Below are 19,369 nucleotides of genomic sequence, written 5' to 3' on the forward strand. Positions count from 1 at the left end.
GGGGCTGCCAATTGCTGCCCTGTTACCGAACCCAGAGCTGTGGTTATGGAAGGGAACAGGCCTTGTATACTGTGAAGGGCTGGGGACACAGAAGCCAACAGGCGCTCTGGCCCCAAGTCTGAGAAAGGTGAGAGCAGGGTAGGTGGCCGAGGCTCATGTGTTCAGTCAGTGCTTGCTGCAGGTGAGCAGGGAGGGGATGAGGGTAGACCGGGGGACGACTGTGGCCTGGAGCCACTGACTGGGTGTGAGATCCGTCGAGGAGAATCAATCACTCAGCATCTTCTTTGCTCCTGCTCTGTGCCAGGTGCTGCACTCGGCCTGGGGACATGGCAGGGACCATGGCAGACGTGTCCTGTGGAGTACTCAAGCAGATCGTCAGCGTGAGGTGAGGTGTGCCAGGAGAGAACCAAGGCTCATGATAATGGGGGCCATCGTGACCATCTTACAGACAAGGGTGCCAGGCGCCCTTTCGAGTGCATTAACTTGCTGGGTCCTCATGACGCCCCACCACGTGGGAGCCAGCATGGCCTACTTCACTCTACAGGTGAGAAAACTGGAGCCCAGAGAGGTTGTGTGATGTGTCCGAGCTCACACAGCTAGACGACGGTGGAGCCAAGAGGTCAGCCCAGGCAGGCTGGGTCCACGGTGACTGCTCGTCATCTGTCTCAGGACGTGACCCTACAAAATGGGGGTAGAAAAGGCCTCCTGAGAAGCTGACGTGGAAGCTGTGACCCCAGAGAGGAGCAGTCAGGCCAGCAGAAGGAGACGGGCGGGGGCCAGAGGTCCTTTCCCGGGAAGCTGGGGACGCCCGAGCTCTGGGCCCCTCGCTCACGGGGGCCTGTTCACCAAAAGCGGTCGCGCAGCTGTTGAGCAGTCCGGGCAGGGAGGGGAGCCAGGTTGCATCAGGAAGCACTTCAGTGTAAGCATTTCTGGGAAACAGCCTCAAAAATATCTCACGAGAAAGGAATCCGAAGCTTGAAAGTCTACAGAAACTTGTTATGATTTCTTTTCACATTCTTAATAAATAATCACTTTAGTACCCGACGTTGTATCCAAAATGCTATTTTATATTTTTTTCTCTTCAAGATAGTCCCCTAAAATAAAAATGAAGACCACAATGTGGTAACACAGGCTACTCAGCAGAATGGCTAGAATGAAAGAGGCCATGTGTAGATAATCTCTCTTTCTGTCTGTATCACACACACACACACACACACACACACACACACACACACACAGTGTCCGGGAAGGTCTGGAACAAGACCTTTCCTATGTGGCCGGGAGAGGACTGAAAATCGGTAGGACCCCTTTGGGACACGATTTGCGGTATTTCCTAAAGCCAAACATTCATCTGTCCCACTGAGGTGGCAGTTCTTCTCAGGGATGTTTACCCAACAGAAATGAGTCCATGCGTCCTCCAAAAGACACGCGCAAGAACGGCTTATACCCCCAAAGCCGAAAACAACCTAAAGGCCCAAGCCCGGTGGGACAGACGTCTAAGCGGCAGGGCAGGGGCTCTAAGTGCTCGCACGGGGATGAGAAAAGACCACGTCTGGCCGCAGGCACGCGTTCGCTTGACTCTCACAGACGTGCCAAGCCAAAGGTGCCAGACACAAGGTACCCACTGAATGATCACATTCATGTGAAGTGCAACGCAGGCAAGACTCCTCTCTAATGTAAGAAGTGGTTGCCGTTGGGGGATGGCTGATAAACGAGAAGCGGCCCCGGAGACAGGTGTCTGGGCCTCGGTAACGGTCTGATTCTTGAGTTCGGTGTTGGTTTATGTGGACGTGTTCAGTTTGGGGGAATTCATCGAGTCGTACACTTATTATGTGTAACTTTTCTATATGTGTGTGATATTTAATGACACACACACATACCCCCCCACACACAACGGTAAAAGCTTCAAGGCCCTTAAAACTGGCACCTGCCCTTGAGACCAGAGAAGGATTTTATCCCCCGGCAGCCATTGCCCCTGGAGGGTTGTGAGCAATGGATGGTCATGACCTCTTGGATGCTTTAGGAAGCTCCCTCCAGCTACTCGGGAGGGAGGGGGAGCACCAGGGTGGAGACTTAGTGGGGGATGTGGAGTGGTCCAGGGAAGGGGGAAGGGCAGAGGAGTCTTCCTTGGTGGGACCTCAAGGGCAAGGCAGGCATCGGGGAGGGGGACGTGGGTGGAGGGATTGTTTGGGCCAAGGGGAGACTGGACTTAAACAGGGACAACCGGTGTGGGGGGCTGAGGGGTAGAAGGAGGTCTGGTCTTGGTGACTTCACCGAGAACCGGGTATCCTGGCACCAGCAGGCCAGGCTCCACCTGGAAGCCAACTCCCCCTTCATTCCTTCCCAGGCCTGGCCAGCCCTGCTCACGCAAGCTCTAAGGGGCCCACAGCCAGCTCCTGGCAGCCGCTCAGACCCTTATAGTCCTGACAGTTTGTTTCTCTTCAGCATGACTCTGGTTTTTCTTTTTTCTTTTTTCTTTTTTTCCTGTTTTATCGATCCAAGCCTTCATGAGGGCCTCCTCAGGGCAGACCTCAAGCTTGACAATATTATATCTCGTGTCATCGAGGCCCCGGCTGGCCCTGGTGAAGTGGGTGGCACTAACCCATTTTATGGGTAAGGATAGTGAGGCTTGATGAGGTGAAGTGACTTGGGGCAAGACCACCCACCTGATAAGGAGCAAAGCTAGATTTACAATGACGTCAATAGCAGCTGCCATCTCTTAGTGCTAAATGGGGCCAGACCTATGCCAAGCACCGTGCATGCGTTCACTCATCCAGTCCCACAATGACGCAGCGGAGGAAGCTGCAATTATGATCAGCCCCTTCAAAAACCTGTTTATGGAAATCTTGCACACGTGTGCAGAAAAGTACACAAATCCTAATAGCCCGATGGGTTTCCACAAACTGAACCACCCAAGGGACCAGCACCTAGGTGAACAAAATAGAACACCTGACACAACACCAGAAACACAAGTGATATATTTATACAGATAAATTGGACTTCATAAACATTTAATACTTTGGTGTTTCAAAGGACACCAGCAAGAAGGTGAAAAGACAACATGTAAGTTGGGGAAAATATTTGAAATCATATAACTCATGACAGTCTAGTAGCCAGAATATGTAAAGAACTCTTGCAACTCAACAATAAAAAGTCAAAGAACCCAATTTAAGAATAGGCAAGGGATTTAAGTAGGCATTTCTCAGAAGAAGATCTACAAATGGCCAATAAGCATAGGAAGAGAGGCTCGACATCATTAGCCACTGGGAATCGAAAATCGAAATCACAGAGATGCCCCTTCACACCCACCGGATGGCTGTGATCAACAAGACAGATGTGAGAGAGGATGCAGAGAAACTGGCGCTCTCAGAGGCGGCTGCTGGAAAGGAGATGGTGCAGCTACCTTGGAAAATAGTGTCACCGTTCTTCAAAAGGTTAAACATGGTTACCATTTGACTCATTCATTCCACTCCTAGTGGAATCAGAAAATAGAAACATACCTGCACACAAAAGCTGAACAAAGATACTTACAGCGGCATTATTCACAGTAGCTAGAAAGTAGAAATAACCTAAATGCCCATCCACTCATGAATGGTTAATCAAATGTGGGGCATTCCTGTAATGGAATATTACTCAGTAACAGAAGGGGATGCGGTGTCACTATGTACTACAACATGAATGCACCTGCCAGGCTTTGCGCCTACGTGAAAGAAGCCAGTCATAAGAGATTAGATATCGGATGATTCCATTTATACAAAATGTCCAGAACAGACAAATAGAAAGTTAGATCAGGGGCTGTCTACGGCCAGGGGTGGGCCAAGGAGGGGGTGGGGTCAAGAGGATAGGGAGTGACTGCTAATGAGTACTTTCTTTTTGGAGATGATGAAAATGTTCTAAAATTAGGTTATGGTGATGGTTGCACAACTCTTAGATATACTTTAAAACCACTGAATTGTACACTTTAAGTGGATGGACTTTCTGGTATATAAATTATATCTCGATAAAGCTGTTTAAACATAAAAAGATCTTCCATGCCTTTGTTCATGCTGCTCCCATGCCTGAGTTGTTCTTACCTTCTTCTATTTCTCTGAACTTCCAAAAATAACTGGGTTCTGAGGCCCAATTCAAATGCCATCCCAAAGATTGCCTGGGTCCATTCCCATCAGACATAATTTCTCTCTCCTCAGAACTCTCGTGGCAACTCACATCATTCACTCAGTGATGATTTATAAAGGCACATATCAGGTGTCTGGCACTTATTATCTTCCACGTGATTATTTAAGTACCCATGTCATCTCTGCTACTATACTGTAACCTTTCGGAGAGAGGAGACTGTATCTTGTTCCCTTCTATGAACTCAGAACCCAGCCATGTGACTGGCACACATGAAAGGTACGTGGAATTCATTCTAAATTTCCCTTTCCTCCCATCACCCTTCCCACTAGGAAACATAAGGATATAAAATGATGGAAAGTAAAAAGATGGAATAAAATATAGCTTGCAAAGGAATTGTGGCATGACTATATTAATATAAAGTAAAAGAAGCTTTGTCATTGAAAGTATTACCAGAGATCAGAAGGGCACCGTATGATAAAAAATGTTTTAGTAAACTCTTTTAATTTTATAAACACCTAATGACATAGTTGAAAATGGGCAAAAGAGAAATTAACAGAACTATTAGAAAAATTCAAATCCAAGTCGTAATGGAAGATTCAATGTATCTCTCTCAGAATTTGGCCGGACATGGAGGCAAAAAGTCAGTATAGGGATAGGTTATGCAACAGTGACAAAAAAAAAAAATTCCCAAAGTCTTGGTGGCTTAATACAACAAAGGTTTATGTCTTACTCACATGGAGTGCAGTAGTGAGACAATTCCTAGAGCAGTTCTCCTCCATGCAGTTACCTAGGGACCCAGGCATCTCTCACCACATGCCCCTGTCTTCTCAGTGTGCTTCTAAAGAAGAAAAAAACGTGGAGGTAGCACACTGTCTCTTAAGTGCCTTGGCCCGGAAGTTAAACATATCACTTCCATTCACATCTCTTTAGCTAGAACTGGTCACATGGCCTCTCTTGTCTCCAAGGGTATGGAAAAGTGTAGTCTGCCTATATCCACCCCCAAAAGAGAAGAATCAGGTAGGAACGAGCATTAACAGTTTTTACTCAAAGGACTGAAATAAATGACATGTACAGATAACTTCATCCAACACCTTATTTTCAAACACATAAGACAATTTACAAAATTTGACTATGACCTGAGCTATAAAGCCAGTCTCACCAAATTCCAAAGAACCAAAACTACACAGAGCATATTATCTAAACTGCTACTCCTTATAACGAAGGTATAAATCAATAATGAGATAATTAGAAATTTTCTACATGCTAGGAAATTCAAAAATAGACTTCTAAATAACCTATGGGTTAAAAGAAGAACTGATAGAGGAAGCTAGAAAATATTTTTAATCAATTGATAATGAAGAAAATTCATATCAAAATTTGTAGGTGTGGGTAAATCAGTATGGAGAGGGAAACTTATAGTCTTAAGTGCATATGTCAGAGAAGTTGAAAACTGATAAACACTCATGCCAAGATATGGGAAAAAGAATCTCAAAACAAATCTAATAAAAGTAGGAGAAAGTAAATGATAAAAGCAAGAACAGAAATTAATAACATAAGAAAGCAAAGATTAAAACAGAGCTAATCCAACAAAGCCAAAGTTGGTTCTTTGAAAAGACAGTAAAATTGACAAACCCCTGACTGAAACTGGTCTAGAGAAAAACATATATGGCCCCTCAAAACACCAATATTAGGAATAAAAAGTGAGCCATCACTACAGATACTGCCACCATTAAAGGATAAAAGAGGATGTTTTGAGCAACATTGAGTCAATACATTTGAAAATTTAAATGAAAAGGACAACATCCTAGAAAGGCATAATATACCAATTTTGACTTGAGACAACATAGGAAACCTACATAATCCTCTGACAGTTAAGGATATTGAATCCATTGTTAAAACCCTTTTCCATACAGAAAACTTCAGCTCTAGATGGCTTTACTGACAAGTTCTACCCAACATTCAAAGAAGAAACTGTTTTTGTCTTTGATGATCTCTTCCAGAGAGTGGAGAAAGAGTGAGTAATCTCCAGTTCGTTTTATGAGGCTAACATAACCTGCACACCAAGACAGGACAGAGATATGGCAAGAAAGGAAAATTACAGGCCAATTTAACTCGTAGCTAGAAATGAAAAATCATGGATAAACTGTTAGCCACAAAAATCCATCAATACACAAAAGGATATCACAACCGAAACAGACTAATCCCAGGAATACAAGGTCAGTTTAACATTAGAAAATCCACTAAGGTTGGGGCACCTGGGTGGCTCAGTCAGTTAATTGGCTGACTCTTGATTTCAGCTCAGGTCATGATCTTAGGGTTGTGAGAGTCTCTCTCTCTCCCCCTCTGCCCCTCCCCTCCCCACTTGTGCTTGCTCTCTCTTTCAAAACAAAACAAAACAAAACAAAACAGCAGAAAGAAAAGAACAAGAAAATCCATTAAATGAAATGGAATTCAGGCTAATTCAGCACATAAACTGATTAAAGGACAAAACCTACATGCAGAAAACCATTTGATAAAAATTTAACACTTATTCATGATTTAAAACTAACAAAAAATAATCTAGGAAATTATAAACAGAAAGGAATTTCCATCATTGATAAAGATGTCTGCAGCTAACATGGTAAAATACAGCAAGTTTTCCCTTTGGAGATCAGAGACAAGTCAAGATGCCCATTGTACCCATTTACTCAACAGTTATTTACTGGGGGTCTTAGCCGCTGCAGTAAGGCAAGAAAAAGAAATGAAAGAGGTAAGATGTGGAGAAAAAAACAAAACTGTCATCTTTCCAAAGTAACATAATTATGTATAGAGAAACTTCAAAATATGCAACTATGTCATTTAAATTGACAAGAAAATTTAGCATTTTTATTGGATTCAAAATAAATATATTAAAAGTATGTTTTTATGTAACAACCCACTGAATTATTGAATGAAGCTGTTGGGGGAAGGTTTGTATTTGCAGGGCAAGGTCTTCTGAGCACTGAGAGCTGAACCCGTGGGAACAGGTACCTGCGTGAGCTCCCCCCTACTGGAAGGGTTCCAGCAGGAACAGGATGGGCCGTGTCCAGGGGTGCTGGGGAAAGAACCTGGGCTCAGGGTGAGAGGTTTGTCCCTTGCCAGTCTGGGCCTCAGCTCTTTGAACAGCCAGTCCCGGAAGGCGGCCTGTCTTCTCTCTCTTGGCTCCTCTCTATGTCAGCTTAATCCCTTTGGTAAATTGGGTAAAATGAACCAGGATTTACGGCTCCGGGAAATATGTGTAGCAGTTTCTAATCTTATTGCTGTCCACTCCCTCCTCCTAGGCTCTGCTTTCAGAGAAAACCCACAACGGTTATTTCTCGCCCTCTTCCCCCTGTCCCTGCTGCACCAGACTTCTCTTCCTACTTCGAGTCCTCAGTTCAGACCACGCATCCTGAAACACCATGCTACCTGGTTTGTGAAATGCAATTTCACATGGTCCCTTGACGGCACAACCCGGGAGAGGAGAGCTGCTTTCGCTGGAGTTGGATGGGGCCCTGCCTCCTTGGCTCTCCCACCTTACTCCCCGAAGCAGCTCCCCCAACCACTGAGGCACCAAATCCCTCCTCATCACAGAGCCACCAGAGAGACACAGTGGGTAAGCACACACTTCGGAGTCAGATGCTCTTGTGTTTTCCTGCTACGTGACCTTGGACCTTGGTTCTCTCCCCTGCAACGGGGCGGAGCTCATAGGCATTCTCACTTTGGCAGGGTTATTGCGAGGGTGAAACGAGGTGATGGCTATAAGGGCTCGTCCCCCAGGAGGTGCTTCGTACACCCATGTAGGTATTGGCCATCTCTGGGATTTGGGGGAGTCCCTCGGCACCTCTCTCTGGACTCAACATAGCAGCCCCGGGGCCATGAAATCCGGGAGGCAGCGTGGTGTGGGAGTGGAGGCAGTGTCCCCCCACTGGGGACACGGCCACAAGGCCCCACTGGCTCTACTTGCAGCTGGCACGTCATGGGCAGATGCAGGGAAGTGAGGCTGTTCATAAATCTGTCCATTTCCAGGATGCCTCCCCTCGAGGGCCCCTGTTATGACAGGCACCGCAGGACGGCGGAGGCCCAGCTGGCTGCAGACCCAAATGTTGGCTGGGCCACTAGATAACTCTGTAATGAACTGTCCCTCAAGCCGGAGGCCTTAACCTTGCTGCTGGCCTGGAGGCCTGGGCTCTGTGGTTAACCCTTCCCTTCCCAGCCCCGAGGAAGCCGAGGGTGCAGCCTGTGTCAGGGAGAGCTGTATTCATCACCTACGGCTGCGCCTAACACATGACCCTGAAATTCAGCAGCTGGAAATAACACGATTATTAACTCTCAGTTTCTGTGGGTCAGGAATCTGCAAGTGGCTTAACGGGGTGGCTGTGACTCGAGGTTTTCCATGAGGCTGCCATCGCGGTGTCAGCCTTGGTGGCGGTCATCTCAAGGCTTGACTGGGGGTGATCAGATTCCAAACTCACTTAGACAGCTTATGGCAGGCCTCCGAAGATCCACTTCCAAGTGCGCTCGCACGGGCCTCTCCCCAGCTCGAGCCATGGAGAGACCGAGAGAGAGCACCAAACAGAGGTCACCGCCCTTTTATAACCCAGCCTCCTCTCCCGTCACCTCTGACATAGTCTTTTGGCTACAAGGCACTAAGTGCAGCCCACAATCAAGAGGGAAAAGCACAAAGTTGTGAAAACCCAGAAGCGGGGGGTCGCTGGGAGCCATCCCAGAGGCTGCCTACGTCACGGGCTGCTGCTGGGACACGCACGTAGATCTGAGGCCCGCTGGCCTTCAGGTGCACCTGCTCGCACCGCGGGAGTCGGTCCCAACTCTCCTTCCATCTTGCACCAAGGCCGGAGGATTCCAAATCCTAATGCGCCCTCAAGCCTGACCTCTCCCTCTCGTTCAGCTGGCATGGTTCCGGGCAGGCCCCCGTCGTGTCTCCCCAGGATGTTGTCCCTCCGTCACACCACCCCACTGGTCCCTTGAATCTCTTCTGCTCCCCTCAGTCCCCACTCGTCCCTCCCACCATCTCCTGTCTCTTCCCAATAGTACTCAGAGAAGTCTTTTCCAAACGCAGATCAGACTCTGTCTTTCCTTGCTGGAAATCCTCCAGAGGCTTCCCCCATGCTCAGCACCAGCATCCAAGTCTTCTCTAAGGATGACAAGACTGCAGGGTCTGGCTCACCCCGAACCTCGACAGCCTCAGCTCCCAGCAGTGCTGGCTCCTTCCGGTGCCTCTGGTCACAGGCTTTGCACACACTGTTCCTCTTCCAGCAGCGCTTTTCTCGTCCCCTTCGCCTCGTTCACCCCTCAGCACCCTCTAGATCTTGGCTCGAGTCACTTCCTCGAGGAAGCTGTCCCCATCCCGGATGACTAGGTTCCGGTCTCCGGTGGAAAACTTGCGCCCTTCTCACGGTGCTCTGCTAGGCACACTGTTCCCTTACCCGGCTGGTCGTTGTCAGGCCCCCGAGACGGTAGGCGGCATAAGGACAGGTTTGGCTGGCTGCATCCATCATGCCTGTCACCACTGGGTGCTTAAGTAAGAGCTGTCAAATTAAAAAAAAAAAAGAAAGTCTTCGTGCAGATGATAAAACTACGACTTTGCGACATAATTCGTCAGAACTATCGAACTCCGGGGCTCAAAGGGGGCTCAGAAACCAGCCAGCCAACCTCCTCATTTTGAAAGAGGAAACTGAAGCTCAGAGACAGGGAAGGTCTTCTCAGGTCAGAGTGAGTGAGGGCAGAGAGCAGAAGCCAGACCTCTGACGTGACCCTCCGCCTGCCATTCTCCATCTGTCACGGAAGCCCCACTTGCCTCTATCACCAGCCAAACTCACCACCGGTGCTTCGTGAGAGTCAACTGATCACCTCCATCAGCCCTACGCCCTTGGCACAAAGACTGGAAGCTTCTGGCAAAGCCTCCTCTGGGGTAAATTCTTTTCTTAGCTTGAACTCCTTCAAGATGCACCACCAGTCCCGAGGATGGCCATTTCATCCCAAATGAACCACAAGACCTACTCTTTTTTTTTTTTTTAAAGATTTTATTTATTTATTCGACAGAGATAGAGACAGCCAGCGAGAGAGGGAACACAAGCAGGGGGAGCGGGAGAGGAAGAAGCAGGCTCATAGCTGAAGAGCCTGACGTGGGGCTCGATCCCATAACGCCGGGATCACGCCCTGAGCCGAAGGCAGGCGCTCAACCGCTGTGCCACCCAGGCGCCCCAACACAAGACCTACTCTTGAAGATTCTCCTTTTGGGTTCCTCCCAGGAACCTGAGACCATTTGAATTATCGGGGACCTGAGATGCTCTGGGCCAATTCCAGAAGGGGAAACTGAGGCCAGAGAAGGCCCAAGACTTTCCCAAGGTCACACAGTGAAGTAGCAGCAGGGCGGGGACCCAGACCTGGGCCTCCTCGCTCTCAGGCCAGCGCTCCTGTCTCCACAGTGGGATCAACTTGAAGGCACCTGCAGGCTCCGACCTCACGCCTACAGATGCTTCTCAGAACAAGGATTCTTTCTCGGCCTGTGGTCAGCTGTGCAGACTCCGGTCACCGGTCTTTAGCAGAGAATAACTCTCTACTTGCAAAAGTGGCCAACACACTGGCATTCTAAAACAAACAAACATTCCGAAACAAAATGATACCGCAAACAAACCGGTATGGCGAAAATGAAACACACTGGCAATTAAAAAAAAAAATCTCCAACTGGCATTCAAATTAGTTGCCAACATTTAAAAATGGAGAGATTTTTACAGACAAATCCAGGTTTCTACCCTCTCCTAGAAAAATCAGACAATCTGGCCGTCGTGGCACTGCCTCCCAGCCTGCTGACCCTCGGCTCACCTGCCCAGCCGTTATCACACACGCCCGTCCGTGGCTGGCCACATTTCTTCCCTTCCACTGCCCTCCAAGGCCTTGAATGCATTCAAGTTTACCGCCTTTCTGCTGTGGGGTTCGAGAACCCCCTCTGTGAGTATTGCCCACGTAAGTGGTCACATAGACACAGTTTGATGCCTCTGGAGACAGAGGGGTCACTACCAGTCTGTTGCATGGCTGGTCGAAGAGCCCTAGTGGGAGCGAGAGCTTGATTTGAACCATGGCCCATTTGAATCCGTGTTTAACAGGTCACGCTATAATTTAATACCAGAGCCTAATAAATTTTTAAGTGCCTCATGACCAGGATTCTCCGTGCTTGTTTTGGCCGAGGCATATAAGAAAGCCACTCTTCGGAATGACTTCACAGACTTCCAGGCCATTGAAAAAAAAGTCCAGATGCCACTGGATTATGTGCAAACACGGGGCCAGGTGTGGACGTCCCTTCTGAAGTTTCAAGGGCAGCCACCGGCAATATCAAAAGAGGGTTTGAAGGTCCATCTTTGGGTTCTTGAGCAATGGCAGCTCTCAAAGCGCCTTTCTATGACCCTGCCAGGAGCTGGAACCACCACCCCCGTGTTTCATAATCCATGGAGGAGGGGGGCTTCATACAGCAATGTGAGGCCACCGGGCACTTCATTAGGAGGCAAGGAATCTGGGCCGACGCTCTTCATAGAGTTCTTGGCAAGCTTCAAATTTTGCAACTTTAGAATAGCACGCTTATCCATAGTCAAATCTCAAAGCCAACAGAAATACTAGAGTCTGGGACTATTAGATCGGGGCGGGGCCATGTATGTCTCATCTCGAATGACTCTCTACCTTCATTGAGAAGTGCCCGACAGAACCCCAGACAAGAAGGGTCAGCCAGCCGTGGCGGGGCAACCAGTCTTCTTGATGATGGGTCAGAAGTTCTCTCCATTCAGAAGTCCATCTCTTGTCGCCAGGTTGTACCCTCAAAGTCAGAACCATGTTTATGCCTGTATTCATCGACAGCCCTTGAGGACCACCACGCTTGCCCTCCCCTCATCTGCAAGCTAAATCGTCCCAGGTCATCCACTCCTCCCTGGGAGGTCAAGGCCTGCCCACCCTCCTGCTGTTGACCAGCGTCCCCCCCCGCCTTAGCATCCTTTTTCACAACAGCTGTGGCTTTAAGGAGGCGCAGTTCCTGCTCCAGGACCTCCAGAGAGAGAAAGGCTGAGTCCAGCTGTGCCTCATCCCAGGCTCGCGGGCCCAGAGTTTGTAGGGGTTGTTTCATATCAGCACACAGCTTTTATTTATTTAACACATACTCCTGTCGCTCGGCTGACTTTAGCAATATCGATTCATTAAACTGCCATAAACATCTGAGATCGAGTCTATTATCATCCTGAGGATACAGATGATGAAATCAGGATATCAAGATGCAGGGGGAAGTGAAGTCACTCGGTCAGGGTGCCAGGGAAGTGAGGAGACTGGGCCTCGACTCAGACCACTGGAGCCGTGCTGCCTTCCTTCCCTGCGGCTGTCATGTCGAACGTGGGGAGGAAGGCCTCTGGGGAGAACTGGAAACACTGTCTTCCGGATAAGTCAGACTCGCCCTGGGACGTGAAGTGACTTGTCTCAAGTTGGGATTTCACCCAGTTCCAAATTCAGGGCTCTTTGCTCCAGCCTGGAGCACGCTGAGTGGCCTCACCAGGTTTAAGTGAAGTGGAATCCTCCAGGGTAACAATACTACAAAGAACCTATCGAGGGAAGTGAAACTCGCTCTAACCTGGCTTCGAGTCCACACCCACCTCCGAGAGGCCACCATAACCCAGTGAGGCCCTGGGCCAGGGAGGAATACCCAACGCAGGCATCTGATATTTTGGAAGAGTGCATTTTAGGAACGACATGGAGACCTCATTAATTCACGACGCAGCAATCCAGAAGTCATCATGGTCTATGCTAGGCCGATGCGCACAGTACATCAGTCCAGAGATGGGATAAAGAACGCTGGTACCCGGTGCTGGGCACATCACCTCGTCTGGAAGTATCTTGCCCCCTCCGCTGGGCTTGACGTATACTCGTTCGTTCTGCCTGAAGCACGGGCATCATACGGCAGGCACCTGGCTGCTGTCTGCTCCCGGTGGGAGGGAACAGGGTCCTCTGCCTGCAGCACAAGAGGGGAACATGCAGACCGTCCCCGTGGTGGCTGCGGGATGAGAACCGTGGGCCGTGGGGGACTGATGCTGTTGTCATACACCGTTGCTCTTTTGTATGTTATAAACCCCCAATACGTTATTATCTCTGTTTCAACAATTCTCTTTTAAAGATATTTAAATCAAAAGAAAACATGATGCACTCCCCCATGCAGTTTTCAGTGTTCTTCCCTCCCTTCTGGAGATCCAGATTTCCAGCGGATATCATGTGTCTTCTGTCTGACGTTGCCGAGGTCTAGTGGTGACTAATTCTTTCAGCTTTTGTCGCACTGAAAATGTTTTTACTTCGCTTTTATTTTTGAAAGACGCTTTTGCTAAATACAGAATTCTAGTTTGACAGGAGACCTCCCCCCATGGGATGTCATGGGCATTCTCTTCTGGCTGGCGTAGTGTCTGAGGAGAAGTCGCTGTCACTCGGGCCTCCGTTACTCTGCGTTTTCTGGTTTTTACCCCGGCCCAGCACCTTGACTCTGATGTGCGCTGGCACGTGCGGCTTCTTCAGGGTTGTTCTCCCTGACGTGCTCAGCGGGATCAATTGCTTTACAATTCTCATCATAGCTGGGGAACGGCCCTTATTCCTTCAGCTATGTTTTCTCCTCCCCTCTTTCCTTTCCTTCTGATACGGATTTTTGGCAGTCGGTGTTGTCCCGTGGGCTGTTCCGTTTCTTTCTTTTCTGGTATTTTCTCTCTGTGCTTCGTTCTGAATCACTGCTATTTCTGTGTCTTTAATTTCACTCACACTTTTCTTCTGCAGCATCCAGTCTGCGGTTAATCCCACTCTGGCTTGGTTTAGTTTCCGATACCGTATTTTTCATCTCTGGAAATTTGATTTGGGTTTTAAAAATATATGTCCTACGTCTTTCCTCATTATGTTCATATTCTCCTTTATATCCTTGAGCATTTATCACGTTACCAACAGCTGTTTCAGATCTCTGTCAACCATGTCCTTCGTCCGGGCCATTCTGGATCTATTGGTTTATTCTTCTTCTGACTCTGGTCATATTTTTTCTGCCTCTTTGCATGTGTGGTGATTTTTTTTTTTTTTTTTTTTTTTTTTTGGATGCCAAAGAGGACCTTTTACACTGTTGAGTGCTAGGTTTTGCTGTATTTCTTTAAACAGAGCTGGACTTTGTTTTGCCTAGTGGTTCAGTTACAGACCAGCTTGAGGCTTACTATTAAGCTTTATTTATGGTTGGCTGAAAGCAGCCTTCCCTCTAGTCCTAATTTAGTCCAACTACAAAGGCATGACCTTTCTGAGGATTCTGTCCAATGCTCTGTTATGATGAGGCCTCTCTGCTCTGGCTAGCAGAAACTTGCAGCTATTCCCGGACCTCTGTGAGCAGCGGGAACTAGCGAGACTGTTGCTTTCTGTTTGTTCTTCCCTTGGTCACACCAACTTTCATCCCACGCCTCCTGCGCAGATCTCACCTAAGGGGTCAAGGGAACGCTCTGCGGATTTTCGGGGCGCAGTGGCTGTGCAGCTACCCCTGTTACTTCTCCCCGCAAATTCCACGCACCGCAACCTTCCTGAACTCTGACGTCTGTCTCCTCAATTCAGTGACACAGGGGGCCTCCGGCTCCCCCGGCCGCACTGTAGATTGGGAACACCCTCAGTGAGTAAGATGGGGCAATCACCTCTCCTTATCTGTTTCCCTTCTCTCGGGAACTCACAGTTCTGTGCTTCTTGATGTCCAATGTCTGAAAACATTTGTTTTACATATTTGAATGCTTTTTCACTTGTTTACATGGCGGAGGGTAATTCCCATAGCACTTACTCCTTCAGAGGTGGGACTGAAAATCTCTACCCTAGTTGTTTTCATTTGGGGTTAAACTTCAAAATATCATTTCACTAACAGATGGTGACTTCACTAAAGTTTGCTAGAGACCTTTAAGAAAATTGTGTTTGGTGGGTGTTATACACAACTAATGAATCATCGAGCCTTACATCGGAAACCGGGGATGTACTGTATGGTGACTAACATAATATAATAAAAAATCATTTAAAAAAAAAAAAAAAAAAAAAAAAAGAAAATTGTGTTTGGAGTTAATTCATGAATATTCTTGAGTTTTACAACTCTACCAGGGAGCCAGGCTCTGTCAAGAATTTATGAAAAGCTGAGCTGGGAAGAGATCTTCAAGGTTAACAAGAGTTGATCAAGAGACAGCCCACTACTTAAGGTAACTCAAAAAAGGATCAAAGACCTATATAAAAGCGCTAAAAGTATAAAATTGCAGAAGGAAATATAGCAGTAATTCCTCATGACCTTAGATTTAGCAACGTTTACTTAGATGTGACATCAAAAGCACAAGATGCAAAAGGAAAGATAATGGAATGCATCAAAATTATAAACTTATGTAAATTAAGGATGCTATCAAGAGAGTGAAAAGATGCCTACAAGATGGGAGAAAATATTTATGAATCATGTATCTGATAAGGGCCTAATATCTAGAATATATGAAGAACTCTTAAAACCCACCAACAGAGACAACCCAATTCAAAAATGTGCAAAGGGGGCACCTGGGTGGCTCAGTCCGTTAAGCATCTGCCTTCAGCTCAGGTCATGAGCTCAGGGATCCTGGGATTGAGCCCTGTGTTGGGCTCCCCGCTCATCGGGGAGTCTGCTTGTCTCTCTGCCCCTCCCACCACTTGTGCTCACTCTCTCTCAAATAATCTTTAAATAAGGAAAATGGGCAAAGGACTTGAATAGACACTTCTCCAAAGAAGGCACATGAAAAGATGCTCACTGCCATCAGCCAGTAGGAAAATGCAAATACCTACCACAATGGTCACTATTATGGGTTGAATTGTGCCCCCTCCTAAAAAACGATAGGTTACAAGCCTAAGTACCAGTATCTGTGACTGTGACCTTATTTAAAAATAAGGCCTTTGCAGGTTTAATCAAGTTGAGGTCATCAGGGTGGGCCCTCAAAAGAGGTAAATTTGGACAAAGACATAGGGGGAATATGGCCCTGTGAAGACACAGGCAGAGATGAGTTACGTTGCCACGGGCCAGGGAATGCCTGGAGCTACCAGAAGCTGGAAGAGGCAAGGAAGGAGCCTCTCCTAGAGGACTTGGAAGGAGGAGTGTGGGCCTGCAAACATCTCACAACTGTGAGACAATAAATTTGTTGTTTTAAGCCACCTGGTTTCTGGTACTTCTTTGTGGAGCCCTGGGACACAAATACAGCTATAAGTTTTAAAATGGAAAATAAAGTGTTGGCAAGGGTGATGGTTAATTTTATGTGTCAACTGGGCTAGGCCACAAAGCCCAGCTTTTGGTCAAGCATTTTTCTGGATATTTCTGCGAAGGTGCTTTTAGGATGAGATTAACATTTAAATTGAAGGATCAGATGACCCTCTACATGGGTGGGCCTCATCCAATCAGTAGAAGGACTTAAAACAGACTGACATCCCCCTTCAGCAAGAAATGCCACCAGCGGACTGTCTTTGGACTCAAATGCAAATCTTTCTTGGGTTTCCAGCTGCTGGCCTACCCTACAGATTTTGGACTTACCAAGCCCCCGCAATTGCATTTCTCTCCATATTCACACCTCCAGCTCTTAGCTTTCTCCTCCTCAGCACTACACCTTGAGGAGGGCCCTTGCCTCTTGGTTAGGATCTGAGATGACCCCGTGCCAGTTCTCTTGCATACAGCCCACATCCGGTCCTTGGGAGACGGACATCCCTTGACTGACAAACTAGAAAAGGCTGCACCCAACCCAGCCACCTCTCCCTTGCTCCATCATCAAAGCACCTTGCTACTGGCATCCCATCCTTTGGATTTTTTCCAGACAGGGGTCTGTCCTGTGCACTGGATTGTCACCCTACAGGAGACACGTATTAAGCTCTACTGAAGCCCTCTCCCTAGTCTGAAGGTAAGGGGCAGCTGGGATCCGCTCCTGTCCCTTGGGGGACTCCAAACACCGATGGATCTCTTCAAAGAAACCTGCACCCCAAGTCCCCCCACCTTCAACTCTAACTTCTGACTCTTTTATACCTTCCATGTGAGTGAGAAAGTTTAAGTGGGCTACAGGTGTTTTACCATCTCCACTGTAAACCCAGCATATGGTACAGGCACATGGCATCTATCACTGCCTTCCAAAACACATCTACTTTAACATCTCGTTGTATGAGCGTTTAAATGCCTACATTCATTATTGAATCTAGTACAGCTACTGTCAAACCCCTACTTTATCCCAGACATGGCACTAGGCCCTTTTTAAAAACTCCTCCTTTAAAGTTATTAATAGGTATGTTTGTGACCACTTTACAATTCTATAACTAAGAATTCATCCAGATAACTGGCATTTAAAAATCTACGGAGTGCATTGTGCGGGCACTTAAGTAAGATTCTCAGTAGGAGGAAATCCTCTGAAAACCTGGGTGTATTAAACTTTGGATCTGGAAAGGACTTCAGTTACTTAGTCAACCCCCGCCCTCCCCCCATTCGTTCCATTTAAGCAGCAGCTAAGGTCTCTAAAGGCTGAGGGACTCGGCCAAGGTCATCACAGTGAGAGGAGATCAGATGTGGGTCATCACTTGCCACAGCTGTCTCCTATTTATTAGATATTAAATACTAGATAAACTCTGATTCGTACTAATTTTCATGTTTATCCAACCAGTGGTAGAAATTTTAATGCAAAATAACTATTTCAGAGTCTAAAAAATTGAACCAACTGGGCTTTCAACACTGCATGAAGCTATGTGAATCCCAATCTACTGTACAGGAGAATAATGGATTCTTAATTGAATCTGTGCCTTAGAGTGGAAGAATGATTTTTAAATGAAAAACCCCACGAAGGTGGTGATGAGAAATGAGTTTATCCAGATGGATGATTCTGGCAGAAAGTAAGACAGCAAACCAGGCTGGAAAATAGCTTTTTCTTAAAAGATCTCCAATATGCCAAATGCAGATTAATTTGCGCTCAGTGAACAGTGTTTACTCTCATCCTCCTAGTCCTGGACCTGTGTCTTGTGTTCTGATCCTTGTAGACTACAATCTCCAGGGTTCCATTTACGCTCCCTTCTTTTTTTAAAGTAACTATATACAGCACGATGGTGGTATCATTAACCTATCTAACAAGTGTTCCTAGGAACCTAGGATTTGCCATTCAGCGTTCTCAGGCTTTAGTCCTGCATTCTTCTCCCGCAACACAACCACTATAAGCTTTTAGGGCTGGCAGAGAACCCAGAAATAATTTTGTCCAATACCACGTTTCAGAGGTAAGAAAACTGAGGCCCAGAGAGGGAAGTACCTGGCCCAAGAAGGTCACACGGAGAGTTAACGACTCTAATCACAAAAGTGAAGCATTTTGACAGATTCATGAACTCCTAGGCAGTTTCATCTTCAGCTTTGAAGACCTCGCAGTCATATTTTGTAGCCTGCAGTGCTAATTAAACCCGAGGAATTATGGACTTACTATTTATAGGTAGGAGTGGAGGCATTAAGTAGGCCATGAAACCTGGGGCCACAGGAGAGTCTGTCTCCTGAGATTCACATATCACATTCAACCTTTATATTTTAAGGCAGAACTTCAGCAACACATAGTTTCGACTCCCCTGATTCTGGACTTGGCCTTGAGCTGCACTTCAGTCTTGAAGGACCACAGCTACTGTAGTCTTTTTGCATTCCGAGATGGGGAACCCCACTTTTCCTGGCAAATATTGCCAGCACCCAGTGGGAAGGGTAAAATCAGCCTTCCAAAAGGCTGTATTTCAAACTGTTTTTCTATTATTTCAAGTTCTCACCAACAATGCTTAGCCAGTATGCCTTCATTGAGAGTGAAAGGAAAAGAGAAAGGAAACCTACAAAAAAAAAAAAAAAAGGTTTTTAAAAGACATACCACTTGGATTTATTATCCTCTCACATTTTTCTTCTTTTTAACTGTTCAGAGTGGCTTTCACTGGATTGCCAAAATCAAATCTCTCTCCGGAGACCCAGCAGGGTGAACAAAAGCGCTGAAATCAAAGAATTTCCAAGTCTGAATCCGTCAGAGACTGTGGTACTGGGGAAAAAGTCATTCAACCTCTCTCCATCGGTTCCCACTTCTGTACAATGAGGATAAAACTATGGAGGCACCTCTCCGGGGCACTGTGTGGATTGGCTAATTAAAGCTAATTAAGCCCCTGGAAAGAACTAGAAAATACTATGTAAGTGCCGAGTATTTATGGGCCACTAACAGTCCCAAAACTCCTAAGGGAC

General features: G+C 47.0%; 1 protein-coding gene across 1 annotated transcript in view; it reads right to left on the reverse strand.

The window, feature by feature from the left end:
* Positions 1–10,136: 10,136 nt before the first annotated feature.
* The window catches only part of RPRD1B (regulation of nuclear pre-mRNA domain containing 1B), a 60,473-nt gene continuing 51,240 nt past the window's right edge, over positions 10,137–19,369 (reverse strand). Inside the window, exon 8 of the transcript XR_006410003.3 lies at positions 10,137–19,125. The gene's annotated coding sequence lies outside the window, so the exon portion shown is untranslated. The remainder of the gene's footprint in view (positions 19,126–19,369) is intronic.

This window comes from Ursus arctos, unplaced genomic scaffold, assembly GCF_023065955.2.
Source record: "Ursus arctos isolate Adak ecotype North America unplaced genomic scaffold, UrsArc2.0 scaffold_16, whole genome shotgun sequence".
Classification (NCBI taxonomy): domain Eukaryota; kingdom Metazoa; phylum Chordata; class Mammalia; order Carnivora; family Ursidae; genus Ursus; species Ursus arctos.